The sequence below is a fragment of the Hipposideros armiger genome, unplaced genomic scaffold (genome assembly GCF_001890085.2).
Source record: "Hipposideros armiger isolate ML-2016 unplaced genomic scaffold, ASM189008v1 scaffold_557, whole genome shotgun sequence".
Classification (NCBI taxonomy): domain Eukaryota; kingdom Metazoa; phylum Chordata; class Mammalia; order Chiroptera; family Hipposideridae; genus Hipposideros; species Hipposideros armiger.
Window position 1 is genome coordinate 464,362 of NW_017731907.1, and position 22,011 is coordinate 486,372.

Below are 22,011 nucleotides of genomic sequence, written 5' to 3' on the forward strand. Positions count from 1 at the left end.
ACAGTAAATGCTCAATAGAGAGTGACTAGATGAGAAAGGAAAAAAAAAAAAAGAAACAGGTTTATGTAGTAATGGGGCAGTGGGAAGGAGGAAGAGACCAACTAGATAAAACCATTTAAACTGACACGATCAAAAATGATTTGCCTACTCAAATCCACAAGCCTGAGTTAGGAAACTGTCATTTTCCTAAAGAGGGGAAGTAAATGAGTTTGTCTGTCAGGAGACAGCAATGCTGTCCTTCCCCTTCTCCTTCCCCAAATAGAACTGCTTTAGGGGAAGGAACATCAAGTTTGATACGTACCTACTGTGTGCAGGATCCTTTATCAAGATCTTTCTTTTATATCCATCCAACATGGAGTAAATTTTATTAACTGCGTTTTATAGAGGAGGAACAAGGACTCGGGTTGAGAGCCACACTGGACATCCCAAGCTCATTAGTGATGGATCTTAGAGTCAGATCCAGCTCTGTTGAGCCCACATCAAGGCTTTGAAGGGCTCGTTTAGTGCCCTTGAGCCTCCCTGGGCCCAGCCTGTACTCACTTTGGCTTGTATGATAACACCATTCAGCACCAGATGGTCTCGGAAAACACTTCATCAATGAGCACAGAATCATTCTCCCTTAAGCTAGGTGGTTAAGTTTTGTTAGCCCCACTTCACCCTCAGAGGAGGCAATTGAGTTAATTACTTGTGCTGAGAGCCCCTTGGTGGTATCAGCTGAGATAATGATCACAGCTAGTGGCTGCCAGCCCCAAACAGAAGCTTTTGTTCACTACATTCCCTCAGAGAAACTCCAGCACTCAATTGCTCATTAACATGATTTGGATAATTTTCTCAACAGCCCTCCAGTGAAACTTCTAAAGAAGAAAACTGTAAAAGCCCATCAGTGCAGATGCCCCCACCACACACACACACACACACACACACACACACACACACACACACACACACACATCTTATACTTTATTTCTCCACAGTGGAGAAAGACAGATCTGCATTGGAATGCTGGCTGGGACAGTCACTTGCTGGGTGATCCTAGTTTACAATGTCCTCTCGCTAGGCCTCATTGCAAAATGAGAATATAATACTGTGTAATTCATGAGTTGTTTCAAGGACTAAACTAGTAATGTCTGCAGAGATGTCCTGGACTGTACCTGGGGTTTAGGTGATGCTTGTTGAGGGAGAGAGGAAGGAGGGAATGGAGAGGCAAAAAAAAGGAAGGAAGGAAGGAAGGAAGAAAGGAAGGAAACAAGGAAAGAAGGAAGGACGGGAGGGAGGGAGGAAGTGGTAGGTTTATTGAATGCCCATTGGGTGGCAGGAAATGCGTAACATTATTTTATTTGATCCTCACAACACTCTTATAAGTAGTCCCACCCTCATTGTACATATGAGGAAACTGAGTCAGGGAGCTTTACTAAAAATTGTACCGATAGTAAAAGCAACGATTCAAACCAAGTCTGGAGGCTTCAAAGACTGATCTCTCTTTTCTCTCTCTCTCCCTCCCTTTTTTCCTCCCTCCCTCCTTCATCCTCTCTTCCTTACTCTTATTTGCCCTTTTTTGTTTCATTCTCTCTCTCATTCACTCTTATTTACTCACTCTCTTTCATTCTTGGTCTCCCTTAGACCATGTAATTTCTTGAAATAACCAACGAGGAAAAAGCAAAGGGAAGAGACTGGACAAAGATATGGAAGCCAGAGCAGCAGATGAGAAGTCTGAACCCTTGTCTTCTGTGCGGACTCTGAGCCTGAGAGGGAAAAAATAGAGAGAGAGAGAGTGGGGAAGGTTAGGAAGGCAGAACAGTCTTTCTTCTATGGGTTTACGTACTGAGGGTCAAGGCCAAACCCAAGGCAAAATTCAACCTCTAAAATGTCTTTAGTAAGTGAGCAGAAAAAGCTCATCTTTTTCGTCTATCCCCATTACATAGGTGAAACTCAAATCCCACCTAGAGACTTGGTCCACATCTCTATCCCTGCCAGTTTAGCACTGAAACTTTGGACAAAGCCCTTTATGTTCTCTGAGCCTGAGTTTATCATCTGTAAAATGGGCATCATAGAAACATCTCTGCTCTAGGAATTTAAATGAGGATTAAATTAGATTGGGCAGGTGCAATGCTCTGCGCCATGCCTGGCACCCAGCAAGTACTTAGTAAGTGCTCAGCATACTAGTACTGCTGCCATCATTAACCCAGTAATAAAGCTCTGTCCCTGGTTTTCTCAAAACTCCTTTCTCTGGCACGTAGGTCTTTTGCAAACGTGAACTTTTCCCTTTCTGCAGACTACCCATGGTGATCTGGCCCCTGTAACTACAGAGATGTCAAGGAATCTTTGTGAATCAGCCATCAAGTGTAGGCTGCTTGACGTGACTGTGGGGTTAACTTACAAGTGACTAATTTTTGGAGGCGCAATTTGGTACCTTCCCACTGGTGGTACCAAGGCTGGGTGTAATTACTGCTGATGAGTTTACTGAGGGGCTCATTAAAGTGTCGGTATTAATATCCATATGAATACCTTCAACAAAACCTTTTGTTCTTAGAGTAGGGGGTGTGGGAGGTAGTTACAGGAACTGTCTTGCTTTTCCAAATTTAATTGTCTAAATACAATGCTGTCTCAGCAATTCAGGATAATTTTTTTCACTCATTCTTTCTTCACGGGGCTCTGCCAAAAGCCTACTTTGGCAACAGAAATGATTAGTTTGTGTTTCAATAAACTTGTTCCACCTGAGTCACTTCATCCCAGCAGGGGCACAGGAGTCAAAATGTGCTCTCCTGAACCAGGTTGAGCTGTTATTTATTAGAGATGTGGCTGGGTCCAGGTTCTGTGGGAGTTTGGGGTGAAGAGGAGCTTAATAGCTCATAAGGAAGTCATCTATCTTTCAGTCAATACTTTGGGCTACACGTGAATGTCAGGGTCCCAGTCTCCCTAAAGATAGCCCCACCCTCCTTTTCACAGTCTGCTGAATTAATAATTGCTAACCTTGCTTTCAGTGTTCTGCACTGTGCAAAGCTTTGCTATATTAATTTTCACAATAATGCACAGGAGCAAGAATGATCATTGGCAGCCTCACTGTGCAGATAAGGAAACCGAGTCTCAGAGAAATTAATTTGCCCAAATTCACGCAGATGTGAAGTGTTGGCATCCGTATCAGAACCCAGGTTTGAATGATTGGGTTGAATCCATCTGGACTTTACTCCAGTCTGCTGCTTCCCGCGATGAGCTCCAGCCAGGTGGGAGCTCCACAGGAAAGGCCAGGAACCTGTTACTTCACCTTCTTACCCCAGCGCCCACCACAGACATTTCTTCAGGCCTTCTTCACCTTCTTGTCTCTGCACTCCAACTCTAGATTGGAAACACAGGAGAGAGATAGACAGGGAGAGAGGAGAGAGAGAGAGAGAGAGAGAGAGAGAGAGAATCTAAAAACCAAAATGTGTCTGTGCTGAAATCTAAGTAAGTTTAGTTTAAAAAAAATTATGTGATTTCTTTGACAGGAAGCAGAGTTCACATCAAGGGCCCGTGTCTTAATTCACTGTGATGCTTTTTTGTTTTGTACCTCAGAAGAGTCTTAGAGGCAAGACTAGAATGTTAATCTAAAATGAGTGCATCTTTCTTCTGGAGCCATTCCTGCCCAGGAAGGTGATCTTAAACTCCCTTTAAGCTGTTCATCTTCCCTGTGTGATTAGACTGGGTGAGGGGGTCTCTTCATGAGGGTCCCTCAGACTCCCAGCTGCTGACTCCTGCTGAATAGGTAATTCTAACACTCATAGTTATCCATTACCTGTCTAAGCCACCTACTAAACTGTAAGCTTCTGGGTTAACAATGTACAAAATCATTTCTAGCAGTGTTTGGCATATATTTGGAGCCCAATAGACATTTGTTAAAATGTATTGATTGTTCATTGTTTTGATAATACCTACCGTGGTAGATTGCAACACGATACCAATTCCTCAATCCACCCCTCCCTCTATCTCTGCTATGGCTAAGCCCCCACCATATCTCTATTCTTCACACACACACACACACACACACACACACACACACACACACACACACACAGAGTTTCTGACGCTATTGATCTGGGGTGAGACCAGAAAACTCTCAATTACAAAAAAAAAGTTCCAAAGCATACATCCTTCTTTTTTAACTCCAAAGGAAAAAGGAATGAAGGAAGGTCTCGTTCTGCATTGATCCTATTTATTTTCCTTCTCTAAATGTGCACAAGAAGACTAGATTAAAAGTTGGACAGAGGCCACCCAGAAATGATAGCTCAGCTTTTAACGGTTGTTCACCTTCCATCTGATTAAGGATGAGACTGAAAAGTGTTTCTCCTCCTACCAGGCCCAGCTTGACCCAGACCCTCCTAGGCTGGGTCCTTAGCCTCACGGAGCTGGGTCTTTTCAGGGTCCAGGGTCCAGGCTGGGGGCCTGGAGATTCTGAGCTGCTGTCGTTTCCCTCCCTCCCTCCTTCCTTCCTTCTCTCTTGGCAGAGACTGTATCCTGTTGCTCTGAACAAGGCCGGAGAGAAAGGCCAGCAGCAAGTTATTGTGCTGGGAATGAAGACAAATGAGTCCCTTTTCTGTGGGGCTCCTGGCATCCTGTCGGAGGAAGGAAAGGACAATGCTTTGAGCAAGCTGGCTCTGCTGACCCCCTCCTGAAGGGCTCTCCCCTCCCCTTTCCGGTGCAGCGTTTGTCAGCCCCAAAGCCTCCACTTCCTGAGGAATCATTAGATGCACGTGTGAGGTATGTGGTTCCCCCTGCCAGGGCAGATTCCTGGCCCAGCCTCAGGAAGCATAGCTCAAAGAGCCCTGGGCTGGGACCCTGGAACAGTGGAGTCTTGGCTCTTTCTCGCTCTGCCACCCTGGCCACTGCCAGATCACTTCATCCCTGAGCCTCCATTTGGCATTTCTGTAAGTGCTTCCTGTGTGCCTGAAAGTGCCACCTGCATCACTGGTTCCCAAACCTTGCTGTGCACTGAAATCACGTGTGTGTATGTGTGTGTTGGGGGGGGCATGGCAGCCTTCTGCCCTGAATATGCCGAGCCTGCATCTAGGCACATGGAGCATACATTTCGTCCCCCGGACATATTCTGTGATGATTCAGGGCCACTGGAATAAGAGGATTATCCCTCCTCCTCTCCTTACCTAGCTCTTTTCTACCCCTCTCTGATAAATATGTGGGTGAGAGATTGACATGTACAAGGATACAAAAAGCGAAGCAGTAAGGACTAGCAGTTAGAAGAGTGAACCTCACAGACAGGTTCCCGGCAATTACAACACAGGTCCATCACTAGATGTGTGGCTCTGGGCAGAACTTATAGCCATTAGGTACTTCCCTTTATTCATCTGTAAAACAGGGATAATAATAATCATAATAATAACTTCCTAGGATTGTTAGGAGAGTTCATTGTGTGTTATGTTCAAAGCCCTTAAAAGAGTATTTGGGAAATTATAAATACTATATAAGTGTTAATAATACTATAATATTATTATCCTAAAGATATACAGGTCTAGTTCTCCTTCATTGAAGATATAATCAGCATCTTTTCTGGACCTAATATCAACCCAAGCACTGGTGATTTTTTTTTTTTTTTTTTTTTTTAAAGCTGAGCCATCCTGCTACCTGTTGGCAGCTCAGCGGAAGCACTGGTGATTTAAGAAGGAATAAAATGAATGTCCAGCCCTCAAGAAGAGTAAAAGTTACCAGAGACTTTTAGACGCATAAAGAACTAACGATAATACAATATTGTCACAGACTGAGGCCTCCAGGAAGCAAACTCAGAAGGTGTTTAGCCCACAGGACGTTTTTAGGGAGTGCCTGGGGATTAACAGGAGGCCAGGGCAGAAGCAGGACTGACAGAGAGAAGGCAACCCATGTGCAGATCCCACAACAAACTTGGCCGACCCCACCAAGAGCTCTGAAACCAGAGTGACCCTTCACAGTTGTCCAAAGTTAGGCCTGATGGCCAAGTCTTCATACCCCTGCGTTAATCAGTCACTGAATGTGCGCTGCTCCAGGAAGGGGTGTGACTGTGGAGGAAGTGGCTCTCTGGAGCTGAGGGATCTCTGAAGGCTGTCTGTCTGCTGACAGCACTCCCAGCAGCAGCTGGGGTAATAACAGGTTCTTCATTGAAAGGAGATCTGGATGGTGCACAACAGCGGCCACCCCAGATGTGGAATGGACGTTCTGATGACAATAAGTACAGAGGAGTACTTTTAAAGATGAGTAATTGTATTTTTAAACCCCTGATATTTCTATGGCATTGTATATATTTCAAAGCTTACTCACGTCTTTCATTCTAGGGTGTTCAGGCAGGCTGGGAGGCCATATGTTATAAGGCAAAAGCACTGGATTTGGAGCAAGAGGGGACACTGTGAATCCAGCTCTGCCACAGTTTAGATGATAGTCATTGAGCAAGTTTCTCATGTTTTCTGGGTCTACTTTGTGAAAAGGAAATGATCATACATAATTCACAGATTTATTGTAGGGATGCAATTAAGTAGTAGACATAAAACAGTGTCTGGCACATAGTCAGAACTCAAAAAACTAGTAAAAAACAACTTCAAAAGGAGCAACAACAATAAATATTGTCTTCCCTAAATTATACACAAAAATACTGATACAGGCAAGATACTTTCCTAAAACTTCACAGTGGACTATAGGTAGATCTAAGACTATAACTATAGGCCTACTGTGTCCAGTACTATGTAACCCCATAGTTTGTCATCTTGCATATGAAACCCATAGAAGTTGAACAATTCAGGTGTTTTGTTTATGGTTAACATTAGAAGGAACCTTAGAGGTCATTTTATTGTATCCTTCATAAATCCAGGGCTCTACATGGCCTCATCTCTACACTGGGTAGACTATAAATAAGCATAGTTTGGTAGTAATTATGGACAGATTCCCTTTTTTTTTTTTTTCTCTTATGTCTCTTGGGAACTTTAAGGAAGATCAGTTCTCAGCAACACTACTCAAGAAGTCTTTCCTCCCTTATTAATTCATTAAATTAGACTTTTCCAGAACCATACACTGTGGTTCCAGCAAACCACACAGTGTGTGATTCCAGTATTCCAGCAAATACACCCACACTATCTCAAACTTCAGCCTTCAAGACTTTATTTCCTTATCTATCTCTCCTTCTCAACTCTTTATTCCATAGATCAACTCAATTTCCCTGTCATTCTGCCTTTCTAGTTCTCTCTACCCATTTTCCAGATTCAGGATCACATAAATCAAGGACCCATATTAGCAAAGATAGAACTTTCCATAGATGAACTGGGTGTGAGGGAAGGGAAGAAGCAGGCGAGGGGCAGGGAAACTATTTAGAATTGTTAACTGATATAGTATAGAAACCATGGGGGTCAAATACATGGCGATGGAAGGAGAACTGACTGGGTGGTGAGCACACAATCGGATATACAGATGATGTATTACAGAATTGTACACTTGAAACCTATGTAAGTATTAACCATTGTTGCACCAATAAATTTAATTGAATCATAAAAAAAAGAAACCCATGAATCAGAATAAATTGGCCAAAGAATTGAATTAAGTTCCCAGGGGCCCCTTAATGGGCAATGACTTAACTATTTGGTTGCTGAAGGGGAGAAGTCTGAGAAGTCCTGGGGAAGGGCTTGGGATGGCGGAGGTAGCAGAGGGAGCCCGCTCAAGGGGCTCAGATCAGCAGCAATTTATGAATTAGTATGAAAATATTTCAGTTTTCACTATTTGAACAACTGGGACTGTCTTACAGGTAAGTTGCAAACTGTCTTGTCTATCTCTTACGCCTGAGCGCTTACCACCACCTTATGAACCTCGAAAGGCACACAAGGAGTTTGGCTATGGAAAACCATAGCAAGTTGCCTCTTTTCTATCTCTCACAGGTGTTATAGTATACTGAAAAGAACATAGACCTGGAATCAGAAAACCAAGAAACTATTCAACTGCCCCTCACTAGCTCTGAGAACTTGGGCAAGTCTAACCCTCTGAGTTTCAGTTTCACCCTTTATTTAAAGAAAATAATGATACCAATCTCTTGGAATGCAGTGACAATTAAACATCATTACACAGGTAAAAGCCACTGGTAACATGCTTGAAATACAGTGGGTGCTCAGTAAATGCTATTCCCTCTAGTTTCTGTCTCTTGTGGTCTTTTTTTCCTGGTTTCCTATCCCCCTATTCCTAATCCCTTGGGTTCATGTCCCTGAACTGGAGACACCAAGGTCAAAAAGAATTACAAAATCCTTTGGAAACGTGACGGATCACCAAGATGTACAAATTCTTGAGTGGAGCAGGTAGTTCTAACAAAGAAAGTAAAATCCCACTGTCAGTCCCTTTCTGCCCAAGAATGGCAGACCTACCTTCTTCTCTAGCTATAGAGGAAAGTACTACTCAACAGCTTTAGGGTCAAGGTTAACTGCTTTAGGGAGATGACTGAAATAGGCAGAGACCTACTCTATATGACACACACACACACAACACACACACACACACACACANACACACACACACACACACACACACACACACACACCTTTGTTTCTCTGTAAAAAATTTGATAAGACTTGCTAGTTCAATTCTTTGAAACCAGAATCCATAACATTTAAAATTTTGATGATTTTGCCTAACTGCTAATATTGCTTGGTGGTCATTGGTATTTTACATCAAGCCAACTCATGGCTGTTTTGTTTTCCCTTCTCCCCAAAATGATTGCTGCTTTATATCACTTTTATCTTCTTGTGATTAAGAGACCAGGCAAGGATGTTTCCATACAATTCACCTTTCCTTATTGATTTATTTAGTTGATAAGATTCAAGCAAAGGCTAGTTTTTAAAAATGCTATTACATGTAAAATTGGGGAAAGAGTCTTCATCATTTGAACAAATCCTATAGAAGACCAATGTAAAAGGTATCTTGCTTTTAAAAGGTATACATTTGTGACACTCACATATGCTAAATTACTCCATCAGTTCAGTATATTTCCTAGTAGAAGTCAATAGGAACAAATTTACTAAGAACAAATAAGAATGTTCTGTAAATAATCACAGACACCTGCCATTTACTGAGTACTTATTATATGCCATGCTACCCAATATTAATAGCGGAGGGGAGTAGTAATGGAATGTGACAGAGACAATTTTATTAGGACACCTTTCAGGGAGGGCTCTGTGTGTGTCTAGAAAGGACTTTGATAGGCTGCTTAGGGTGGGGCAGAGCTGAGATCCCTAACATTAAACTACCTTCGAAGGAGGATCAGCTGGACAATGTCAGCCTTTGGGGTTTGTTGAGTAGGATGTGCAAGTTTAGATGTAAAATTTGGTCAAGAACTAAATAGGGGTGAGAGACTGAGTGGATCCTAGGAAAATTTGGAAGCGGGAGAATAGAGCTTCACATGGTGAACAAATGAGCAAGTTGAGGGGCGGCACAGAAACGAGATTCAGGAGAAGAAAGATGTCAAAAGAGGATTCCAAGCACTTGTTCTCGGATGTGGAATGTAAATTACCTCCTCTGTCTCCCTGATAAGATTTCCAGGAAAATCCATCTTTGGTGTGAATGAATTTCTCTGTTAAAGAGGCTCTGAGACCTGCATTAAGATTGGTCTGAGACAAGGGTCGGACTGTAAATATGAACTGCTCACATTTGAGAAATAATAAAAAAAAAGATAATAACCATAAGCTTCCTCATTGCTGAGCACTCCTTCAAGTTAAGGTCTTTGTAAATCTTACATCAGTTAATGCGCATTGCTCTACCTTAGCTCAGAGAATTATCCTCCATGATATAACTGAGGACACTATAGCTCAAAGAGGTTAAAGAACTTGCTGAGAATGTTCAGCAATCCGTGGAAAAGTTGGGCTGAGAACAAGGTCTGTCTGACTCCAAAGTTGGTCTGCCTTCCTTCATCGCCATGCTGCCTCTTCAAGAGTAGAGGTGAAGGGCTGCCACCTGAATCAGGCAGTAGCTTTAATAGGATACATTTTCTGTGTGGGACAGTCAATGTGTTTGACCATTTCTAGCCCTGGCTCCTGGGTCTCTGGTGTCCCAGGAGAAGCTATTGATTTCTAGGTCTCTTGTTCATAGGGTGCTTGGGAGGATTAAATAAATTCAGACAAATTTTTTAAAATGCTTAAAGCATTGCCTGGCATTGGAGGTGCTCAATAAATGTTATTCATTATTAGGAAGACCTTTATAGGCATTTTTCATTGAATTCTCACTAACTCATAGGGTGGGCACTATTACTCCCATTTTACAGATAATAAAATGAAGACTCAAAGAGGTTAATTTGCCCAGGTTCACACCAAAGAGCACATTACAGAGCACGAATTCAAGCCCCGAATTGAGGGACTACAGAGCTGTCACTACATCTACTGCCTCCAGCCCCTTCCCTCTGCCTCTGACTCCCAAAGATTCTGGATGTGGGAAACTACAGGCTCCATACTGGTTCTAAGTCTGAAGTCCTCTTACGACTCAAGAATTTGTGCTGGAATCTCTGCACACACTGTGGACTTCCTAGCTTCTGCTCCTCTCTGTATTGCAAGGGGCCAGAGATTGAAGCTGGCAAGCCTGGCTCCTGTAACATCCCATGTTCTGGCATGGATGTGAGCATGCAATGTTTAGTCTATTGTTTGTTTCCAGCAAGTCTGGATTTCAGGCCCTTTTACTGGAGGATTATGATTTAGGAATCCAGAACAAATGGCTTTTCCAAAGCACTCCTGGTCATGTCTCCTGCGTTTATTCATGCTAAGATGTTTTATCATGTTACCTATCCTGACTGATGCAACGCAAAATGTCAAATATCATGGTGGCTGGGATTAAGTGACAGGCAACTCAGAGGTGCTGTGTGCAAAGGCATGCGAAGAAGCACATTCTCACCCCCAAAAAATGTCTTTTGAAATTGAGAACTGTTTGCAGTGACCAAATTGAACGTTCTCAACTATTCATGCCAGTTACAGCTATTCTAAACTTTGACAGAGGCATTGGGAAGTATGTAATAATGGAGTCTTGAGTCTCGCCATTGACTGCAAGGAGATGAAGCCCCACTTCATTACTTACTAGACGTGTGACCCGAGGCAAATAACTTCATTTGTCAAGGCCTTGGTATCCTCATCTATAAAAAGAAAATAATAATAGTATCATTATATTTCATAAGGCTGTTGTGAGGCTTAATGAGCAAGTACATGTGAAATGCTTAGACATGCTTAGACACATGGTAATAACTCACTACTGATTGGCTTTTATTATTCGGGGCCAATGCCTCACAATTCTTTTAGGGATTTAATTATTTGGGTAAAGGCAATTGGCATAATGCTTGGCACAGAGCACATGCTCAATAAGTATTCATCACCAGTAGCATTGCTGTTGTTATTGTTGATGTTATCATTATTAAGCCTGGAGTAGTTTACCTTTTATTCACTTGTTCGTTCATTCACAAACCTGAAGTCTGGTATTGCTCTTAACACTAGAATGTGTCAGACACCATTCCTGGTGTCTGGAAGGTCACACAATCACGGGGGAGGCTAGCTGATTAAGAGAAGGGTCTTAGCCACAGAATGAGAAGATGAACTGGAGCCAGTCAAGGGGCGATTGGTGGAAGCAGGAACTTCCGGGTCAGGAGTAGAGAGCAGGAAAAACTCCACGGACGAAGACACTGAGCTGAGGGTTGAGGGAAGGGTGTGGGGGTTCACTGGAGAGTCCAGGGGGAGAGGTCGGTCACTCCAGGCAGGCTGCCTTGAGATATGAAGCAGCAAATGTTGGATTTAGCAATGGGTTTAGAATGGCTTATGCATCGGGACAAGAACATGGGAAAGGAGTTGAGTGAAGGAAGAGTTGGCTAAGACAGAAGGGTGGAGGCCCTTCTATACACAGTAAGGACGTGGGCTCTATCCCATCTGTAAGTGGAGAGACATACGTGGCCTGTTTGAGGAGTGGGAAGGTCTGTGGGGCTGGAGATTCACAGGGGGAAGGAGAAAGGCTGAAGGGCGGGGTATAGGAAATAATATTGGAGAAAGAGGCCTGAGCACTGGTGTAATAAGCCCCCAATTTTCTTGCTCACCACCCCTCTCCTGATGCTCTGCCTACCTTGAGTGTATCCTGAAGGCCACTGTCACATAGACTAAACCCAGATGAGACCTCAAATGTCCCTCACAGTGGAAAACCTCCATGGCTCCATGTTGACAGCTGCAGGGGCCACTCCCATGGCCTATAGGTTCTCTGGCTTCAGGGCTCCTTATGTCACTATGCCTTAGACACCTCCCCCCCCCACACACACCGCCCTTTACCATAACTCTTCATCCTTCTAAATTTAATTTGTTAAAAATTAAGGGCTGGGCTGGCTGAGTGGCGTGTTGGTTGGGAGTTGGCTTGGGATGCCATCTCTGAGCAGCAGGGCCCCGGTTCAGATCCCACATGAGGGCCAGTGACACTGCACCCTCTACGCTAAGGTGGTGAACAACAGCTCAACCTGGAGCTGGGCTGCCGTGAGTTGCCAGCGATGGTGTAGGCTGCAGTGGGGCTGGCCAGCAGTGGGCATGCACTTTTGTGAGCTGCTGTGAACCACTATGAGCAGCCGTCCAATGGCCAGCGAGCAACTGCCTCACCTGGGCAATGATAATACCAACACGGACCAGTGAAGCGACGTCCTCCACAATTAGACTGAAGAACAAAAGGACAGCAACTTGTCTGTTCTCCTTCCCTGATTCCCCAATAAAATCTTTAAAAAAAAAAAATTAAGGGCCAAGGGCGTGTGATATGACAAGAAGCTAGCATTACTTTGAAGGTTTTGTATTTCATTCTTAGGATGGAAAAAGGAAAAGAGACTTCCCACCCCCTATTTTTTCATTTGGAAAATTTTAAATTTACAGAAAAGTTGCAAGAATAATACACTGGAGCATATGCCCTGCAAGCAGCTCCACTAAGTGTTCACATCTGGCAACATTTGCTTCCTCTCTTTCTCTGTGTGTGTGTGTGCTTATCCATTTTAAGTTTTTGCTGAACCATTTCAATATTAGTTGCAGACATCATGATAGTTGGCCCCAAAATACTTCGGTGTGGATCTCTTAAAAACAACGGAATGGGAATATTTTATATAACTGCAATTTTCATACTTAGGAAACTTACATTGCTAATGTACAATACATATTTATATTAATGTAATATACTATAAATTTTATACTATCATATAACATGCAAACTATATTCAAATTTCCCGAATTGTCCTCAAACTGTTCTTGATATCTGTCCTGTTTTGTTTATCCAAGATCCAATCAAGGAACATGCATTTTAACGATCATGTTTTTTAGTCTTCTTCATCTAGAATAATTCCCCAGCATTTTTTTTTTTAAGTTTTTCATGCCGGTGAAATGTTTGAAGAGTCTAGGCCAGTTAATGTGCAGAATGTTCCTCATTTTGAATTTGTTTGATTATTTCCTCTTAATTATATCCAGGTTAATAAGTTTTGTCATGACTGCTATACAGATGATGTTGAATCCGTCTCAGTGCCACATATCAGTGGTCACTGGATGTCCCATTGTTGGTGATACTGCCTTTGATCATCTGGCTAAATGAAGTCCACCAGCTCTCTCTACTGTGGAGGTAGCTTTATGCCTTTGAAATTGATAAATAACCTCTATAATGGTAGTTTGGGACTGTGAATATCCTGTTCCCCAACATTTTTTCACCTAATGGTTTTCATATCCATTGATGATTCTTGTTTGAATCCACTATTATTTATGGTGGTTGTAAAATGGTGATTTTCTATCTTTAGCTTTCCTGCTATATTTCTTATTTGATGCTATTTAGTAAGGAAGAGCTTACTTTCCTTGCCACCCACCTCCAGGACATATCTCTAGTTCTGACATTCTTGGCGCTTGGGTTACACTGTCCAAGATTCAAATTCCATTCAAATTCAAAGTCCATTTGGGGAAGGTGATGCAACTTAATTCTCAGTTTCAGGAAGGCTGGAGGAGGGGTCATTCCTCAAAGAAAACTTGAGGTGTAATCGTTAAAGCTGGGAGAAATGGAAGCCAGGCAGGCAAAAGCAACAGATACCCATTATAGCAAGAAGTAAATATTGGTAGGACTGCTTCTCATCCCTGCATGAGATATCCTAGTCCCCAAAATAGCAGTGGTTTAAAAACAATACAAAAAAAAATCTTACATCAAAATGTTAGTAAGCTGTTCAGGAGAGTTCAGGGCTCATAGTGGCCCAGACTCCTAGCCTGTGCTTTACTGTGTGTGGCTTTAATTCCCAGGGTTACCTCTTGATCTCTGATGCTCCTCTAGCTCAAGTTTTCACCACTATATTCCAACTAAAGGCAGGGAAAAAAAAGTAGAAGAAAGTTGTAAGGATATTCCTGGAAGTTGGACATACCATTTCTGCTGGCTTTCCACCAAGCAAAGCTTAGTCACATGGCTATACCTACAAATTGGGGAAATGTGGTCTTTATTCCAGACAGCCATTTGACCATCTAAGAACTGGGGGGTTCTATTAGTATAGAGGAAGGGGGAACCAAACTGAGAATAATTAACAATATCTTCCACAGATTCCACAGGTACATGCTCATTTTAAAGGTGCGAACAAACAAAGCTCAGTGAAATTGAACAGCCTGTTAAAGGTTACATAGACAGTCAATTATTGTGTCTGATTCCAAACACTAGTTACAGTGATTCTGATTTTGTCTCCTTTGATCCTCATTCTAACTCTATATGTCAATATCATTGCGTTAGGTTGCCTTCTCTGTGGAGTGAGTTGCAGCCACATGACATAATGACTCTAGTGATATCAGGTCTTTCTTAGAAATGTGCTGTTCATTTCTGGCCAATGTTCCCTAGACAACCACCATGGACAGCTGAAGTCCTGATATGTACGTGACAGTGACAAGAGATGCAGATGGAAAAATAGAATGACAGTGGGTGTGTGTTGGAAAGTACCCCAGCCTGGGAGCCTGGATACCGAGCTTCTGGTCCCGGCTCTATCACTCATTGATTGTGTGATCCTGATCAGATCAGGACCCACTGATCCTCAGTTCCCTCCTCCGTGTGTTCCCTCCAGCTCTGATTCTTTCTCATTTTAGGTAATATCTGCTTGCATGATGACTCAAACTGGGATCTGTATTATAAAAGTATTTAAAGCCTCCACTTTTCTATGTGGTACAATTTTAGCATCTGTTGAATTGCAGGGCCTGCCTTGCTAATTGGGTTTGCATTTTGCTTTTGTAAAATCTTGTGTGATTAATGGAAATGTTCATTAACCAGAAGCTCTATGAGAGCAGGAATCGTGTTTGATTTTCTTGCTGTTACATCCCCAGCAACTGTCACAGCCCCTGGCACATGGTGAGCTCTACAATATTGACTGACTTATTGACTGACCTAGACAATGTCCTTGCTAGACAGGTGCGACAAATCATTCCCTCCCTCCCTCTTCTCAAGAGCAAGCATCAGCCTCAAGGGAAAGAATCAGGAAACTAGGATTCACACAGGACTTAGTTTGCAGTTTACCTTATTTACTATTCACAGTAACTCATCAAGGAAACTATTATAATCCCCCTTTTCTATGGATAAGCAGGCTGAGATTCAGGAGGATAAAGTAACTTGTTTAAGATTACAGAATTTCTAATAAGAAATGCTTAGAAATTATACAAAGAAAGCTATAAATCACGCCTGAAAGATATAAAAGTACTTATGCCATGTGCTGTTATTGCTCATAGCCATTCACAAGGCCATCCCAAATTCGAGGGGGGAAGAAATAGATTCCACCTTTTGCTGGAGGAGCAGCAAATAATGTGTGGCCATAAAAATCTCCCAGAAGTATGCGCATTTCCATGAATGGATGTGGAGTGACTTCCAGGAAAAAAAAAAAAAAAGCAAAGTGCAAAAGTGTATATATAGGGCACTACCTTTTGTGTAAGGAATGAGGAGACATAAGAAAACACAAATGGGGGCCGGCCAAGTGGCTCAGCTGGTTAAGATCTCGCTCAAGAGTGTGAGCTCTGAGCAACAGCGGTTCGATTCCCGGCACGAGCTGAGCTGCTGCTGAACTGCCAACAGGTGTCAGGATGGCTCAGCTAAAAAAAACCAAAAAACCAAAAAAATAAAACCGAAAGAAAACACAAATGTATTTATCTGTTTACTTTTGCAAAAAGAAATACAGGAATGGTAAACTAGAAAGCAGTAAAGTTGGTTACCCACAAGGGGTTGAGGGAACGAGGCGGAAAGGATTAGGGAGGAAGGAAGAACACATCTCTGTATAGTTTTGACTTTGGAAGCATGTTAATGTTCTAAATAGTCAAAAACCAAAATTAAATCAACAAGGAAACATGTAAAATTGAATTCAGAAATAAATGAGCCCCATAATTCCTCCAGATACTCTACATAACACATTGGTAAACTGAAAAAAATGGAATACAGGCTGTATATAAAAGTATTCTATTAATTTTAGAGTTCCTGAAATGACACTGAGGTTTTATAAGAAAATATCCTTGTTCCTTGGTAATACACAGGAAAATACTAACAGGCATAATGTATGGGGCACGATATATACAATCTACTTTCAAATGGTTCCAAAACACAAATTGTATATTAATATGTAATATTAAAGTGTCCCAAAAATCTTTCTGCAGTTTTAGGCTTCAATAACTTTAGAAGTATAAATACTACCAACTTAAAAACAGTATCATTTTAAAGTTTACTTTTATTTCTTTTACATTTATTTAGTTTTGTGACTTGTGAATAATGTTTTATTTAAGTTTTTTGTTTAAGAATGTAGTTTTTTTGTGTGGATTAATGTTTGTCATCTTTAATCTGGAAGGACTGACTGAAACCAAAAAATTGAAAGAGAAAGAGAATGAGATACAAAATTTGGCAAAATGTTAAAAACTAGTGAATCTGAGCAAAGGGCACCCAGGAGTTCTCTGTATTATTTCTGAAACATTTCTGTTAGTTTAGAATTATTTCAAAATATTTTTTTAAAATAAATAAAGATTATACAGTTGGTAAGTGAACAAGGTATCGTTGTTTGGTTCCTAGAGTTGTCTGATATCAAAGCACAAGTTTATGCTCCTTCGTGGCACTGTCTTTCATTTTGAGTAGGAGGGATGGAGTCACACCGACCTGTGCTCACTCTCTAATCACTGAGCCCCGTCAGAACCACGGGCAACACTGGCCAGGACTGGGAAGTCAGCCTGCAGCTTTGGAGTGGAGGAGGGGAAAAGGGTCCCACTGCCCTTGGTTTTGAGGGTCTCATTCTCTAACCCACCGAGCTAACCAACTCCAGACCTTTCTCTACAGAGAACTGTGTAATAGCCGTGTAAAAGCGATGAAGGGGATTGCTTTGGAAACTTGTGTAAATAACTCTTTTGGCAGGAGAAGGATTGCCGACACCTGCTTTTTGTTTTCTGGTATTTATTAGAGTCACCCTGTGAGGGACCTCTAAGCTTCCTGGATCTTATTCATTTATCTGAGTTCATTCTTGGTTCAGGGTCTGCACTGTTGGGGGTGTAGAAAAAGTTGGTAAGGATCAGAAGTAGGTCACTGACTCTGGGTTTTCAGTAGTGAGTGTGGTTCAGATATCCCCAACTAGACAATAATGATCATGAGGCCAAATCTGATTGTTCCATGCTTTTCCTAACCCATTCCTTCCAATTCTCCTCTCCTCATAGTCATTTATTAATATATCTACCCAGCAATCTATCCTTCCACCCACCCATGACCCAGTGATAATAATTAGGCCCAAACCATGATAGGCATTGTGCTAGATGCTGGGAATATAGTGATAAATAAGACTGGTCCATGCCTTCAGGAAGAGAAAGGGACAAACAACTTAGTACAGCATGGTCAGTGCTGTGATAGTCATCGATACAGGGCACCAGAGCAGAGGGGCACCTCGCCAAGCCTGGTGAGGTCAATCCAGGGAAGTCTTTGGATCTGAAAAATGGTGGGAGTGGTGTGGTTAGGCAGAAGAATAGCATGAGCAAAGACAGAGTAACCTAAACTCTTGCTACTCAAAAGTGTGATCCACTGATTAGCAGATGTGGCATCACCTGGAGTTTATTAGAAATGCAGACGCGGACCCCACCCCTGAATCAGATTCTGCATATTAACAAGATCCTATGCACAGTGATATTTAGGAAGCACTCATCTAAATGCCATTTCTTGGGGAAATTACCCACAGTTTCCAGGCGTTGCCCTCCTAGTTGAGAACTCCCTTCTCTCCATCGTAGACTTGAAGATTCAGCTCTGGGCTCTCCTTCCTGTCCCTAACTTGTTTCAAACACCAACATCTCCATCTTAAGGTTTCTGGGAAATGAGTTCCTTCCTCTGGAAGAGTTGCTATGTCTAGTTTCCTTCTAGCTATATCACTGTCTGTACTTTTTGACCGAGTAATTCCACTCTGAGAACATTTACCCAAGGGGGGAAAAAATCATTTATACTCAGATGTTAGATGTTTACAGCCGTGTCATCTTCAATCATAAACAATCAAAGGAGAAACAGCCCAAATACCCAGCCACGCACAGGCGTGGGGCAGGGAGCTGGTTTTCCCTGAGTGCACTCGAGGACAGCCAGGCTGCCTCCAGGGACAAGTCAGGATGTCATGGAAAGTGCCTTGGCTGGGCAGTCAGGACACCTGGGTCTACTTATAGTTCCATCCCTCTAGACTGGATCCCCCATTTGTCTGAGTGCTTCAGATTCTCCTGGGATCTCTAAGCTTTGACATTCAATCTTTGCTCCTTCTTGCCCCAAATCCTCCCCGCATAAGCCTGCCTTTCCACACAGAGAGGACAGGCTCAGAACTCAAAGACCCTTTGAGGGGGATGTGGGGGGGGAGCAGCGTGGAAACAAAGATTTGAGCAGAGCCCACAGTAACTATTAAAGGAAGAGAGAGAAAAACCAACACGTATTGAACTCGGTGTAGGCTCTGTGACACACTCATCATAGCTAATGTTTACTCAATGCTTGCTGTTTGCCAGACCCTGTGTTAAAGTGCTTTATGTGAATTAACTCATTTAATCCTCATAGCAACACTATAAAGCAGGAGCGATTAGTCCCCCATTTTCCAGATAAGGTTTAGGAACACGTCCAAAATGACTCTGCTAGAGGTGGCAGAAGCAGGATTCAAACCCTCGTTGTTTGACTCCAGGGGTCACACACTGAAGCCCTAACCCCATGGTGATGCCCCCAGTCAGCAGCATAAGCATCACCTGGCAACTGGTTAGGAAGGCAATGTATCCCAGAACCACTGAATCAGGAACTTGGGGACAGGTCCAGCAATGTCGATTTTAAAAGCTCCCTGACCCAGGTGACTCAGATGCCTGATCAATTTCTTGAACCGCTGCTCTAGCCACATATTGCTTTTAGTGTTTATAATAATCCTTAGAAGTAGGTATAACAAATACCATTATATCCCCAAGGCCATTGATGCACAAAAGGATCACATGCTCATAGTCAGGCAGCTAGAAAATACCAGAGCCAGGATTTGAACCCTAGTCCACTGATGCCTGAATACCAACTCTTCCCCGTATGCCACGTACATCCACAAAAGTTTACCAGAAGTGGAGGAGAGGAAGGCACTGGCCCTGATGTGAGTGAGGAATAGGAGAAGGGTGGAGAAAGAGGGTGCATGTGGGGAAATTAACTAAACCTTCTCTTCTTGGCCATGGTGGTCCTGAGATGGTGGTGGCCTTGGTTCTGCCTGGTTGGCCAACCTCATGTTTGCTAGGCTGCTGATTTTCCTGGGCCCCACAGCACAGGACCTATTTTTAGCTCAGCCCTGATGGGACATGTTTGCTGGGTGTTGCCAAATCACAAGAACAATCACACCCTAGTAGCAGGCGGGCTCTGCTTGGCTCACAGACCATGCAAGGCTGCCTGGGCATGCACACAGCCTCCACCCAGATGCTGGTCCCACCTGGACCAGCCCTAGGTGGAGAGAAACAGATTCCAGGGGAATTCAGGCCATTGTACATCCTTTCTCTGGCCACAGGATTCTGTGGCTGAGCAGGCTGTCCAAAATCAGAAGCCCAGAGGGGCACTGTGACATATCCCTGGTCATCGAGCCAGTGGGTGGTGAGGTGGAAATCAGGACGCACGCTTCCTGACTCCTTTTCCCTCTACAGGGCTGACAATCTTTGAGCTCTCCAACATGTTTGTGTATTAGTGTTCTGTCTGCTTCTTCTAACAACAACAACAGCCAAGGAATGCCAATGCCCATTAATTATAACAGATGGCGTGTCCCGGGGGCAGCTTACTAATGGACACAGCAAACCAGAGACCTCATGAGGCAATTCTATGGACAGCAACAGCAACCCAGTGAAACTGGTAAAAAGAGAAAAATATGTGGCTCCCCGTCACAATTGTAGGTGGTATTTTTATGCTAATTTCCCCCCAAAGTGTTAAAAGTTTCTTCCCCTTTATTATCTAATACCTCATCATAACTTGCCTGAGAAGAGAAGCCAGAGAGGTTTTATTAGTAGTAATTATAAAATGCTAATAATAATAACAACTGCTGTGTTTCGTGGCAGGCTCTGTGATGTGCATTCATTAGCTCATTTAAGTCTCACAATAACCTCATGAAGTGGGTAACATCAGCCTCATTTAACAAATGGAGAAAGAAAGGCTCAGAAAGTGTCAGTTGTTCAAGACACAGTTAGTAAGTGTCAGAGCCGGGCCTGACAACCCCCAAGCATGTCAGCTCAACCATATGGCACACCCCATCTAGAACAGAGGAGACTAGTTGGAAAGCAGGGGACACACAGATGGACAAACAGATACGAGGGCTGCCTTCACATAGCAAAAGGGTTCTTTAGTAGAGTGAGGAATAAGCAAGACTTGTTTCCTAGCCAAGCCAGAGTTGTTGGGTAGAAGTCACCAGGCAGCAAATATGATTCAGCATAAGAAATGAGCATTGTGACTCATGGAGTAGGCCTCAGATGTAGCCTCCAGCTCTGGAGATGTGCAAGCAGCAGTTGAAGACGACTCATCTAGGATACAGTAGAAGAGAGGACTGGACTGGACTAGAGGGCCCAAGATCCCCTCTAGCTCTGAGATTCTGTAGTGTGTGAGCATGGTAGCATCTGCAGGCTTCTCCAGGACCCTCAGAGCACCCAGCTCAGGCCTGCCTAGGCAGTAGTGAGAAAATGTTTGTCGGGGCATGGCTTCACCAGAGATGCACTCAACTTCCTCTGCAAGGGCCTCTTTGCCACACTAATAGGTCTCAGCTCTAGCAAATGGTGGCCCAGAATAACTTTTATTTCCCAGGCTCTCCAGCCCCTAAGTATGGCGATGTGACTAAGATCTGTTAATTAGAAGTAAACAGAAGTGGAGTGTGCAAATTCCAGGAAGTGTCCTCTTCTCCCATTCTCCTGCCTGAAAAACAGATCTAATGATTAAAGCCGGAGCAGCCACCTCGAATCATGAGATGGAAGCCATGAGCTGAGAACGGCAGAGCAGTAAGATAGCAAGAGCCTGGGTCTAACAATTAGGGAGCATGCGTACAAGGCCTGTGCTGCCTACACGACAGGAGAGGGCAAGAAGTTTACTGTTATTGGGGGGTTTCAGATACTTCCAGCGGAATCCAATTCTACTTGTTACAGAGTTGAAAAAATTCAAAATTCAAACACACCCAAATGTGGAAATGATTGTGAAAGAAAATCTGAAAGGACTGTTGAGATGTAAATAATTATAGAAGAGAAGGAAAGGGGAAGGAAAGGAGGAGAGGAAGGAGAAAGAGGACGAGGCGGAGGAGAACAAGAAAAATGACAATGACAACAACAAGAATGTGTCCTGTTTATGAGCGGGCTACAGTATTCCTGATGCCTGAGGTAGAAAGAGCACCATGGTCCCATCACCACTGTCCTAGTTCACATGCTCATCATGTTTCACCTGAAGTGTTGGGTTGACTTTCTACTTGGCACCTGTCTCTAGTCTCTCCTTCCCTTTCCTCCATCCATCCTGCAGACTTTTGTCCTAAATATCAGTATCACTCTCCTGCTTAAAATCCTTCCAGGCCTCCCTTTTTGGTTTCTTAGCATG

The 22,011-nt window shown here is 43.1% G+C and overlaps 1 long non-coding RNA gene across 1 annotated transcript; it reads right to left on the minus strand.

The window, feature by feature from the left end:
* Window positions 1–1,014: 1,014 nt before the first annotated feature.
* On the minus strand, window positions 1,015–14,296 carry LOC109371258 (uncharacterized). The gene is made up of 4 exons (XR_002121848.1): window positions 14,244–14,296; window positions 11,041–11,095; window positions 3,263–3,333; window positions 1,015–1,742 (listed from the first exon to the last, which is right to left on the minus strand). It is a non-coding gene; the product is annotated as an uncharacterized LOC109371258 (long non-coding RNA).
* Window positions 14,297–22,011: the final 7,715 nt, after the last annotated feature.